Source organism: Rhinolophus hipposideros (assembly GCF_964194185.1).
Source record: "Rhinolophus hipposideros genome assembly, chromosome: 3".
NCBI classification, from domain to species: domain Eukaryota; kingdom Metazoa; phylum Chordata; class Mammalia; order Chiroptera; family Rhinolophidae; genus Rhinolophus; species Rhinolophus hipposideros.
In genome coordinates this window covers 93,770,362-93,783,560 of record NC_138049.1, presented here as the reverse complement: position 1 = coordinate 93,783,560, position 13,199 = coordinate 93,770,362, and positions in this window count along the sequence as shown.

Here is a 13,199-nt window from a genome sequence, read left to right as displayed (position 1 = left end):
GGTGAATGGATAAGTGAATTATGGTATAGTCATACTAGGCAATGTTGGCTACTATTTCTATACCATGGAATATTGCTTAGGCTCTCTCCTTAGGCTGCAGTCACGTATGGCACAGCTGCAGTCACGCGTGGTACAGCTGCAGTCACGTGTGGCACAGCTGCAGTCACGTGTGGCACAGCTGCCGTCACGTATGGTACAGCTGCAGTCACGTGTGGTACAGCTGCAGTCATCTAACAGCTTGCCTGGGGCTGCAGAACCTGCTGCCAAGATGGCTTACTCGCATGGCTGTTGGCAGGAAGCCTCAGTTCCTTGTCACATCGCCTCCTCCATAGAGTTGCTTGTAACAGATCCATAGACTCCTACAATGTGAGTGATCCAAGAGAGGGACCTGCTGTGGCCTGGCCTGGCTCCAAGCTGCTTCCAAACCTGCCTTGAGGCTTTGTTGGTCAACATTGGGTTTAAAGCTCGCAATAGAAAGGTGTGAACCACTGATGGACACAACATGGGTAAACCTCAAATACATTGGGTTGAGTGAAACACCCGGACACAAAAGAGCACTTACTACCTGATTTTATTCTTTTTATATGAAATTATAGGAGGCAAAACAAATCTATAATTTTTTTTAAAAGTCCTAACAATGGTTGCCTACGGAAGGGTTGGCAGGAAGGGTTATAAAGGAACTTCCTGGGGAGACGGAATGTTGTATATTTTGACAGGACACTGAGTTACACAGAGGCATACTTTGCCACAACTCAGAGAAGAGCATGCTTTATACATTTCAGTCTTTGTAAAATTTATTTAAAAATAAAAAGAACTCTAAACAAATTCCAAGCTATCATTAATGACATGCTACTGATCTGTTTCAAGGTGAAATAAGTGTACTGATGTCCGCAACTGACATTGAAATGCCTCAAAAACTAAGATGAATTGAAGGAAGGACAGATGGCTAGATATGTAGGTAAAACAGATACAGAAAATTGTTTATTGTAGAATCTAGGTGGTGGACATATTGTTGTTCTTCAACTTTTCTACGTGCTTGAAAAATTTTATAATAAAATGCACACAAAAAATCAACAGCAGTGAACAGACAGTTCTGCCTACTTCTGTAACCCTCACCCCAGCTGAGGGCTGATTCCTCTAATACACATTTGGACAGGCTGGGGCAGTGCTCTGCTGCTCACCACCTGTGCAAGGAAAAAACCCAGTGTGCTCAGACAGACTGAAAGTCATGTGGCGGAGGACTGGAAATACTGGTCTATGCAGGACCTTCAGTAACTTACAAAGGCTCTCTAAGCCTCCTGAAGAATAGGGATCAACATGGATTCAGGCGACCAGTGGCAACTAGAGGGCCAGGGGGACAGGATAGATAATCCGACACCTGAATTTCATTATTCCAGGCTGTACATGATTCACAACACGCTAATGAAACATCTTGATGGCTAAAATTCACCATAGGTTGACATAGCTTACTTAGAAATGTCTGCAATTCTGTGTATAAATCTAACTCTCAAGTATATTTTGCTATCATGTAATTCATAATTTTTTTTTTGCTAAGTTAATCTGAAATGGTAACCTTTTTTTCCATCAATTTCAATAGAAACCAATGATGATTCAGTCATTTCACTAATTGGTGCTGGACCATGCGATGAAGTGTAGACACAGCTCCTTACTGGGTGAAATGCTGGTTCCTAAAGCTGGCTTCCTATTAGAATCACCTGGGGAGCATTTAAAGAAACGGTGATGCAGGCTCAATTGAATCAACCCCAGGGCAATTGAATCCACATGAAAGGGGAGGTAGAAGGAAGGTCTGGGCATCTGTAGTATTCATTAATTTAAAATATTTTATTAAATCTATTTAAACTGAAAAAAAAAAGACAACAGTTCATATTTACACATGCCACCCCTCCTCTAATCTGTTCTCTGTACCGATGAACTTGTTTGAGGGGATAGTTTGTATGTTTGTCTGTTTTTTAGATTCTACATATAAGAGATAATACAGTGTTTGTCTTTCTCTGTCTGATTTATTTCACTTAGCATAAAACCTCGAGATCCATCCATGTTGTCACAAATGGCATGTTTCCGTCATTTTTTTATGGCCGAATAATATTCCATTATATATATCACATCTTCTTTATCCATTCACCCACTGATGGAGACTTCGGTTGTTTCCATATCTTGGCTGTTGTAAATAATGCTGCAATGAACATGATGGTGCATGTACCTTTTTGAATTAGGTTTGCATTTTCTTCAAACAAATACCAAGAAATAGAATTGCTGGATCACACAATAGTTCTATTTTTAATTTTTTGAGGAACCTCCATACTCTTTTATATAGTGGTTTCACCAATTTACATTCCCAGGTTCCCTTTTCTCGCATCTTTGTCAACATCAGTTATTGCCTGTCTTGTTGACGATGGCCATTCTAACAGGTATGAGGTCTTATCTCATTGTGGTTTTGATTTGCATTTCCCTGATGATTAATAATGTTGAGCGTCTTTTCATATAGCTGTTGGCCACCTGTATGTCTTATGTGGAAAAATACCTATTGAGATCTTCTGCCCATTTTTAAATCAGATTATTTGCAGGGTTTTTTGTTTGTTTTTGTTTTGCTATTGCGTTGTATGAGTTCTTTATCTTTTTCATATTTTTAAAGATATTAGCCGCTTATCAGATATATGATTTGCAATTATTTTCTCCCATTCAGTAGGTTGCCTTTTCATTTTGTTGATGGTTTCCTCTGTTATGCAGACATTTTTTTAGTTTGACATAGTTCTGCTTACTTATTTTTGTATTTGTTGATTTTGTTTTTGGTGTCAGATTCAAAAACTCATCACCAAGACCTATGTCCAGTAGATTACTGCCCATGTTTTCTTCTAGAAGTGTTATAGTTTCAGGTGTTATGTTCAAGTCTTCAATCCATTTTGTTAATTTTTTTGTATAGTGTAAGATAGTGATCTACTTTTATTCCTTTGCCTGGGGCTGTCCAATTTTTCTACCACCATTTATTGAAGAGTCTGTTGAAGAGACCTGGGCATCTGTACTTTTTAAATACTCTCCTGGTGATCTTAATATTATCACATACTAGACCTTAAATTTTTAAAGTTAAAAAAAAAATCTTCAAATGGGACTGCAAAAACATATATAATTTTACTTCAAAGAATGTTCTTTAAAGAGTCTTAAGGTTTGAGGGTATCTTTTTCTTCCAGCTCTTAGAGATATGTATCAAAGGGTGATCGTGTGAGGGTGACACTGAATCTTCTCTTTTGAGATTTAAATCTGTAGTATCATTCAATTTAGCAGTGTAGTTTAGCTTGAACTTTTTGAAAGTTTTTTTCTTTGCTTTGTTTTGCGTAATGACTCTTTATTATACTTTTACTATGCATACCAGTTGTATTACAGACCATATGCATACCAGGCTCAATCACCCTGTTTCCTCAAGGAAACCTCCAGGACACTGACTTGAAAGAAGTTTTTACATCTGCATAAGATCCACTCCTCCCTGAAACACACCAGCCTGATGAGGAAAGTACTTTTTCAATGACTCTGTTTACTCCAGGCCAGGACCACCTCCCCCGCGTGCCCTCCCCCCACCTTTTTCCTCTGTTATGTCTGCTTTGTGCAGAGAGCAGCCAGACCTTTAGCACAGTAACAATAGGTCAATGAGTTAAAATAGAACAAACTTCAGTTTTAAATGATCAGAAATAAGATCTTACTGGGAGAAATTATTCTGATCCTATTGAAGCTGATAGCTATGAAAACGCTGCTAGTTTACCAAATTCTGTTGTGTGTATGTCCTGTCAAGCATTGCTGGATTACCCTAGAGGAAGGTTAAGCATGTGTTTAGGGCAGGCACCAAAATATTTGTTTGGAAAAAATTTTATACTTGACATTTTAAAAGTAGTACTGAAGGAGTCATTATGGTAATAAAATAATAATAATAATGTTAGAAAAGCCATGTCGACACTGTTGGAAGAAGTAGAGACACAGAACAAGCCGCACACCTCTGTGTGGTGGTTGAGAATCAGGGGGTATATCTCGGATGCAAAGGTCCCCCCCCAAGAGAAGTGAGGGACCCCAACCCCCCACACTAGACTCCACAGACTCCAGTACTGGTCCCAGGAAGAGGAGCCCCCACAACTTCTGGCCACGAAAAACAGTGGGTATCCCAACATCCAGGTGGAACTGAAGGCTGCTGGAAACCCAGACGTCCTCTTAAATGGCCAGTGCACAGACTCACTCGCTCACAGGCACTCACCTTGGGCTCTGGTGGAGGGTTGTTGACTCAGGGGGGTGTTGGAGATATACGGAGGGCAGACTGAAGTGTGTGGCTTCAGGCGGAGCTGGAGGACACGCAGCATTTTCCCTGTGTGAGTTCCCCCTCCCATGCAGCCAGCAGGCAGACGCCATGTTTCCTGTGTTGAGCCCGCCCCCACCACGGCCAAATCTGAATCTGATTGGCCTGGTGAGCTCTACTGGCTCCAACCTGCTGAGTCACTGGGACCCTGACCCAAACAAACTCCCCCAACACTTTTTCAGCAAGCAGCCAGCACCACCTGCACTGCACCTTTTCTTGTAAAACTATCAGAGTTTGGCAGGCCCCCAGCCTGCGGTGACTACGCTCAGTGTGCTCTGAGACTTTTGCTGAGTAGCTCCAGGCTCAGCACTGCCATAAAACCAGAATTCACATTAATCTGGTGACCTTAACTCTATCCACTCTAGTGACTCCCTGAAACCCTGCCTCACCCAAATTGCATACCACACTAGGCTCTATCAGCAGCTGAAACTTGAAGGAGCCAGCAAGTGGCAGTAGGCCTCAGGGTGTCCTGGCTTTTTGCAGAGTTACCCCAGGCCCAGTACTGGTGACAGATTTCCTTGGTTCATAGCGTGGCTTCTCACACATGCCACCAGGTTTAGCACAAGCAGTGAACAGGTGCAGATTGTTTTGTACCCCCTACCAGGTAAGTCCCTGAACAGTCACAGGCAGTGTGTGACCTGGACCTGCACTGGAGCCCCTCCCAAGAGGCCCTGGAACCAACATTTTGGAAGTTGGGTTCAGACCACAGCAGAGCACCACCCAATTAGCCCCAAAGGCAGAACACACAAGAGCCCGCTGGGGCAAATCCCACTCAGTGGGGCAAGCCGCTCCCACAGCAGCCCATAAGCTGTAGACATGACCAAACCCCACAGCCTGTCAGCCGAAGTGTCAATCCCACCCACTGATATGCCACAGCAGTCCACAGTCAACTCTCACAGGAGGGCACACACAGTGCCACACAAGGGACACTCCTGGAGCACCTGGCGCAGGAAATCAAGGAGACTGTGCCACTGGGTCCCACAGGACACCTACGACAAAAGGCCACCTGGCCAAGACTGGGAGACATAGCAGATCTACCTAATACATAGAAATAGAGAGGCTGCCAAATGAGGAAACAAGGAAATGTGTCCCAAATGAAAGAACAGGAAAAAAATCCAGAAAAAGAACTACACAAAATGGAGATAAGCAACCTACCAAAGACAGAGTGCAAAACAATGGTTATAAGAATGCTCAAGGAGGGGCGGCCGGTTAGCTCAGTTGGTTAGAGCGCAGTGCTCTCAACACCAAGGTTGCCGTTTCGATCCCCGCATGGGCCACTGTGAGCTGTGCCCTCCACAGCTAGATTGAAACAACTACTTGACTTGGAGTTGATGGGTCCTGAAAAATCACACTTCACACTTAGAAAAAGAAAAAAAAAGAATGCTCAAGGAACTTAGTGAGAACTTCAACAAAGAGATAGCAAGCATAAAAAAGGGCGTAGAAACCATAAAAAATAACCAGTCAGAAGTGACGAATAGAATAACTGAAATGAAAAATGCACTAGAAGGACTTACCAGGAGACTAGATGAGCAGAGGATCAAATCAGTAATTTGTAAGACAAGGTAGCAGAAAACACCCAATCAGAACAGCAAAAACAAAAAAGAATGAAAAAAACAAAAATGAGGAGAGTTTAAGAGACCTTTGGAACAACATCAAGTGTAACAACTTTTGCATCATAGGGTTACCGGACGGAGAAGAGAGAAAACAAGGGATTGAGAACCTATCTGAAGAAATAATGACTAAAAACTTTCCTAACCTGGTGAAAGAAATAGATATACAAGCCCAGGAAGTGCAGAGTCCCAAACAGGATGAACCCAAACAGGCCCACACCAAGACACATTCTAATTAAAATGGCAAAGGCTAAGGACAAAGAGAGAATCCTCTGGTATACACAATGGAATACTGCTCGGCCAGGGAAGAGAATGGGTTCTCACCATCTGCAGTGGCATGGATGGACCTGGAGGGTATTGTGCTGAGTGGAGTGTCAGACAGAGAAAGACAGATGCAGTGTGATTTATGGGAAATCTAAAGAACAAAATAAATAAGCAAAACAGAAACAAACTCACAGATACAGAGAACATTTTTATGGTTGCCAGATGGGAGGGGATTTGGGGGTGTGGTTGAAAAAAGGGGATGGGATTAAGAAGGACAAATTCGCTGTTACAAAATAGTTATAGGGATGTAGGTTACAGCGTAAGGAATATAGTGAATAATATTGTAATAACTGTGTACGGTGTTAGATGGGTACTAGATTTCTTGGGGTGATGGATGGGAGGGGGTTGGGGAGCAGAATGATAAAGGTGAAGGCATTAAGAAGTACACATTGGTAGTTACAAAATAGTCATGGGGATGTAAAGTAAAGCATAGGGAATATATGATAATAACTATGTAGAGGGCCATGTGGGTACTAGACTAGTCGGGGGGGATCACTTCTTAAATTATATAAATGTCTAACCACTATGCTGTACACCTGAAATTAATATAAAATAATATTGAATATCATCTTTAATTTAAAAACTTAAAAAGTGTGGAAAAGATGGAGAGTAAGAGGTCCAAATTTCCAGGTATAAAACAAATAAGTCGTGGGGATGTAAGGTACAGCATGGGGAATGTAGACAATTATATTGTGATAGCGTGGTACGGTGTCAGATGGTTGCTGGACTTATCATGGTGGTTACTTCTTTAGGTATTTGAATGTTGGATAACTATGGTGTACCCCTGAAACTAATGTAATATTGTATGTTAGCTATATTTTTAACAAAAAATCTTTTAAAAATAAAATAAAAATTAGAATTGTATTGTCTTTCTTACACTTCTTCTATGTATTGGAGGTGGGGAGGAATCATGGCCACCTTACCAAGTATTTCCAACATGCAAGGAGCTACCAGACAAGTTGGGGTGTAACCATTGCTTCCTACCCTTTCTCCTCTGCACTGAGCTGTAAGCATTTCTTCCTGCCTTCCCTCCTCCCAACCCAGTCCCCAGCTACGTGTTAGCGCCAGTCAATTAGAAAGTCAAAGTACCTGAGGAGGGAGCTTGTGACTGGCTGAGAGAGTTTGAGACTATGAACTAGATTGAGAACAATGTGCTGATTGTTCTTTGTTTGCTGAGCAGAGCCTGGTGCCAGGGGCAGAGCTGGCCATAAGAATCTTCCAGAGCCTGGTGTCCCGGTGTGGGGAACCAACACTGGCTACCCTGCTGCCTGGGGTATGTGTGTGTGGTGGGGGGTTGCGCAGGGGGGCAGAAAAATGACCAGACGGAAATTTTCAGGGACACTGTGGAATAATCCTGTCAACTGCAGGGCAGTCCCCAAGTTGTAAATAAGAGAGAGCCTCAGGGAAGGCAACCCCCCTCAAAAGCAGAACTTTCTAGCAAAGTGAACACAAGGATTTTGCTCCTTTATCATTGTACATTGAAAGGGTGAAAACTATACAGCTATAATTTTACTATTGGTCTTTCTTATGCATCAATGCAGGAAAAACACTTAAACAGATGCAAAAAAGAAAGCATACTTTTCAAAAATACACACACAACTGTCATGAGCAATTATCTCTGGGCAGTGGGATGATGGAAGAAGTTTACTCTTTTTTTTACATGTTCTGCCTTACTTACTTCACATATGTACATATGTGTGTATTTATATGAAGACCATGTATAGCTAAAACTCAGGAAAACTATGAAGCTTGTTCTATAGTAAAACCAGTATAAAAATTGCAGATGTATGCTGTTGCCTGTATGTTTCATTATGGATGGATGGATGGATGGATGGATACATCGGCCTTTGAACTGGCATTCTCTGTGCCCTATCTTTATGACAAGAGGGAAGGGAAATTTTTTTTTTTAAATGCACATTTCCTCATTAACATGACTGGCAGAATGTGGTCATGTTGACAGTATTTTGTCCACGGAGCTTTCTAGAAGAATAGTAGAAGAGATTTATATCTCAAGAAAAGTCTTTAGTGCTTTGTTGTGGTTATTTAAAATTCATAAAGCCATCAGAAACAGGACTGAGACTTCTCTAATACCACTCTGACAAAATGCCACTAGTTTTATTTTCTTGGAAACAATGGTGTTTGGTCCTGTTTTTAGCTCTCCAGAGATGCCAGACAGAAGGAAGTGATTATGATGTATATCAGTTTGTTAACTCATTCCCATTTGGCTCCAATCATTTTGTCTGCCTTTGACACTTTACCTTGTTTCAGTCTCCAATCACTAGGTCACACTACCGTGCAAGGAAATATCGAGCAGCCAGGAAAAAGCAAAAACAAAGAAATAAAACAAAATGTAAGCCTTATGAGTTTGCTGGGGCTGATAGCATTGCCCATATGGTCATTTCAAAGACGAGGAAACTGAGACCTGGTAAGGTTCTGGGGTTTGCCCCGAGTCAGACTTTGCTGTAGTGTTGCCTGCACCATGCATGCTGGGGCAAAGGCTGGCCCCAGATGCCATCTGCATTGCATAGGCTGCAGGAGCTGCTCTACCCACGCCACCCTGTCATCTGACCTGCCCCTCCACAGCCTGCTACCACCAAACCACTGGCAGTGGTTTATTGGAGCCCAAGAGAACTGGTGCCATTCATGAAGTCCATTCTAATTTTTAAAAATCACGTTATATACTTTTTATTGTAAATGATATAATACATGAATACAGACACAATGTAAGAAATTCAAAAGAATATAAAACAAAAAGTGAAAGTTCTTCTTAACCACGTCCCTGTGTTCATCTACCGCCTGCATCAAGACACACTCAGTCTCACCTCCCCTGAGGTCATTTTACCACCAAGATCCTGGGGACCTATTCCGCAAAACAATTGTCAAAATGGTTGGTATGGACCAGTGATTGCTATGTGACCCCTGTTCTTCTAGTTATTTTCAGTTTAATGTTCCATAAATATGAAGACGTAGGCCAGGATAGCTCATAAAGATGACGATTCAAGGTAGGGGAGTAGCAATGTGGGTTTGACCAAGAGCTGTGGAAATGGAAATAGCCCTGAGGGCACAGATATGAATCGACCTTATTCAAACGCAATATGTCGATGATCACGTCATGGCTTGCCTCGCCTTCCACTTCTCATCCCTTCTTTTACCCTAGATGGGACCTCGAACACCTCTTTTCTCATTCTCTAGCACCAAGCTGGCCTAAAGAAGGAGGGTTTTAATAAACTCTTTCCCAGCACTCTGTAACTAAGTATCAAGTCAATCTTGCTTTTGGTCTTGGTCTAACCTTGTTGCTGGTTTTTACAGGATGTCTCCAGGGTCCAATCCTGATTTTATACCCTCGGTCTGATCAGTGGGTCTATGATATGTCACTTTCTTGGAAATGCACCCATCACATCAGATACTCTTAATTTGGTAACTTGTCCTCTGTCCTTTAATCCAATAAAGGAGCCTGATAGTCTATGGTGGATGTCCCAAATACAGGGCTCTGTGTGACAGAATGAACTTCCTGCTGACATCCACAACTTGGCTCATCTCTTTAGAACCTCCCTTCCTGTTGTGAATGGGTCCAGTTAACTAGTGATGCCCTAAGGTATGACCGGTCCCACAAACAGGAGAGAAATAGAAGGCAAAGACACACAAGTATGCTGTCAGGTACCTTGGCCACATTCATTGTCATCAGAGGCAGGAGTGGCAGAGAAGCATGGTCCAGAGCATTTGTTTAAGACCTGGAAAAGGAGCATAGGTCACTGGTAACCTCTCAGCTATTTCTGTGTACATGCTCTACAGCCATAGGGCGCCAGCCACAGAGGTGGTGCCCGCTGAAGACAGTGTTGCTGGTGGTATTTTTCTCCTCCATCCACCTGAAACCTGTGGTCCATGGCAGGAAAAGTGGGGTATGCAATGCTAGGACCAGTGTGAGCTTGCAGCTAAGGGGCATCTTCAGAGTGCTTCCATGCTAAATGTTGCCATAAGATGAAGAATACACCCTGGTCGTGCATGAAACAAGGAAACCTGCCCTACGCTCTCCTGGGATGCATTGGTGAGAATCCCCCAAACATCTGCTCTCTGGACCACAACATTAGATATATCAGCACCATTGCCCCCAGAGCACGGGGCTACTGCTTAAAGACAGAGGCATTTATGAGGATGTCAAGAGAGGAGGAAAGAGCTCGGGACTTGCAATGGGAACCCAGGAGGAGGTTCCAGGTGTGACAATAATGAGCTGTGATCTTGAGCTTGCCCCTCTCTGGGCTTCAGCCTCCTTACCCAGACAGCAAGTGGGATGGGCTCACACTCCTCCCACGGTACTTTCCAGCTTTCATATTTGATGAGTCTATGTTTTCTTCTATTACCGAAACAGGAGAAACCACTTAGTTTCATTTTCACCCAAGCCACTCCGCGATGTTATTAAAACCAGGAGAAGACCTATTTGTATGTTTAATCAAGATAATGTAGTTGACCACCATTATATTGGTTATATTCTCCAAGATAACTAGATTCCAGTCTTTTCAGAATCAGACTCTTGACCATCGGCCCTCAATAACGTATTGAATCAAAAAGGTTTGGATTGAGACATTCTATCTGTCCCATCTCATCCACCATGGAACAAGTAAAGCCTAGTGGAAGCTTTGGGGGTTTGAAATGCATCTTGCAGAAGAGATCAATCTCTGTGCTCAACTAACTGCCGCAGGGTCGGCAAGCACCCTGTGCCAACCCGCTAAGTGAATGGATAAGGACACATGAATCTAATCAGATGAAAGACACTCGAGTTTCAAGAATGCTCCACTGCTTAGAAAGTTTCTAAAGTACCCAAGAAGCATATACAAATGTGTCTCAGAAAGCCATTCAAAGGAGCACAACATAATCTAGCAGCTTTAAAATATTCTCAGGAAAGGAAGGGGTGCTTCATATTTGCTATTTAGAACTAAGTGGGTAATTAAAGCTTCTTACATGTAAAAGGCAGGGTTGGATTCAATAAAAAGGTCCCTTTTGCCTTTAACTTTCTTTGTCATTGATTAACTTAAATACCCTTAGAAACAATCATTTCATACATTATATACCATTCTTAGGGAAGAAATATCTTTAGGTTCATTCCAGGTACATTCTAGACAAACCAGAAAATTGAAAAGAAATAAAATGTGTGTGTAGCTGAGGAAGGTGTTGGGTGAGATAATAGAAGGATACACTCACATCCTAGGTTATTCTAATGTTTTCTGCTTCCTTATTTGCAAAAAGACTCCAGCCATCTTCAAATTATAGGTTGCAAATATAGGCTTAATAAAACACACATCACAGAGCTCAAAGCGTAATTAGGTCTTTAATTTTTAAAGCATGATTCAAGCATACAAAGGATGAGGACTGTTTTAAAATGTGTTTATATATAACTTCACCTTATTCCAGAAAGGACTTAAGATGGCCAATATACACTAAAAGTAAAAAAAAAAAAAAACTGACAAAAGAAAAGAAAAGAAATTCCAACAAAGAATGCCACGTAAAGAATGTGTATGACTATTCTCCATCTCTCCCTTGTGGAGAGTCACTTACTCAAATATAGCATGAAATATCCAGATGAGTTAAAAAAATGTATCTCGTCTTTGACTTGCCCTATACTTTCTCAAAATAATTCTCTCATTTGAGCCTGTGCCATATTAATACCACATGGCTTTTTGAGGATGGCAAATAGAAAATTTCCCATTTTACAAAGGACTTAGAGACATTAACTAATTTGCCTATAGTCACATAACTAGTTTTGGCAGAATTCACTATTAAGTTCTTTAAATAAAAGGATGGGCTTCTGAAAGATTGTATATCATCTCCTTTCCTAGAGGCCTTTGGGAAATAAGATAACCACCTACCTAGGATGCCTTAAATGTACTTTTTCTGAAAAGAACATTAATCAGGGATACATTTTATCCCTATAGTTTTGAGTTTTGACAAAATTGAATTTTTAAATATTTGAAATTATTATCAATTGTACAAATGATATTAACCAAGAGAACTTCTATTTAAGCAGAGATTTGATGAGTATGGGAAGTGAGACATGTAAAAGCTTGTGTGGAGGGTGATTTGGGCAGTGGGAAGAATGGGGCAAAAGTTCTGAGGCAGGAGCGAGCTTCATGTCTCTGAGAAGTATAGAGGCCACTTTGTTAAGAATGATGTGTGCAAGCCAGTGAGTTGCAGGGAACTGAGGTCCAAGAAGCTCAGGGGTCAGATGATATGGCCATCCTCACCAACTGTAGGGAGCTAGGCAAATTCTGAATATGATGAGAGACCATTTGTGATGTCTGAGCAGGTGAGCCACAGGAAGTGATTTTCTAACTAAAAAGCTCTGGCTGCTGGGTGAAGATTTGATGGTAAGGGGCAGGAAAGGAAGCAAGGGTATAGCAGGGTCCAGGGAAGAAGAGGAGGGCGCCTGAGGTATTGCTGGAGGAAATGAGAAGCAAATTGAGGGGTGGCAGCTTTGCAAGTAGGTGATGTTGGGAGTCAGGTTGTGGTGTTAGGAAGCCAGGGGGTTCTTAGTACAAAGGTTGGTCACCCAGGCAGGTAGGTGACATTAGCCAGTAAATATGGGACACTGTCCAGCAGGTGGGGCACACCTTTAAGCAGGTAAATCATACTGGCATATGGACCAGCATCTCTTTGAGTATGTTATGTTATGTTATGTTATGTTATGTTATGTTATGTTATGTTATGTTATGTTCTGACTTGTGTCCCTCAGACATTCATATGTTGAAGTCCTAACCCCCAGAAAGTGACTGTGTTTGGAGACAAAGTCTTTAAAGAGATATTTAAGGTAAAATGAGGTTTTACGGGTGAGCCCTAATTCATTATGACTGGTGTCCTTACAAGAAGAGATTAGCACACAGACACACACCATGGGAAAACCATGTGAATACACAAAACAA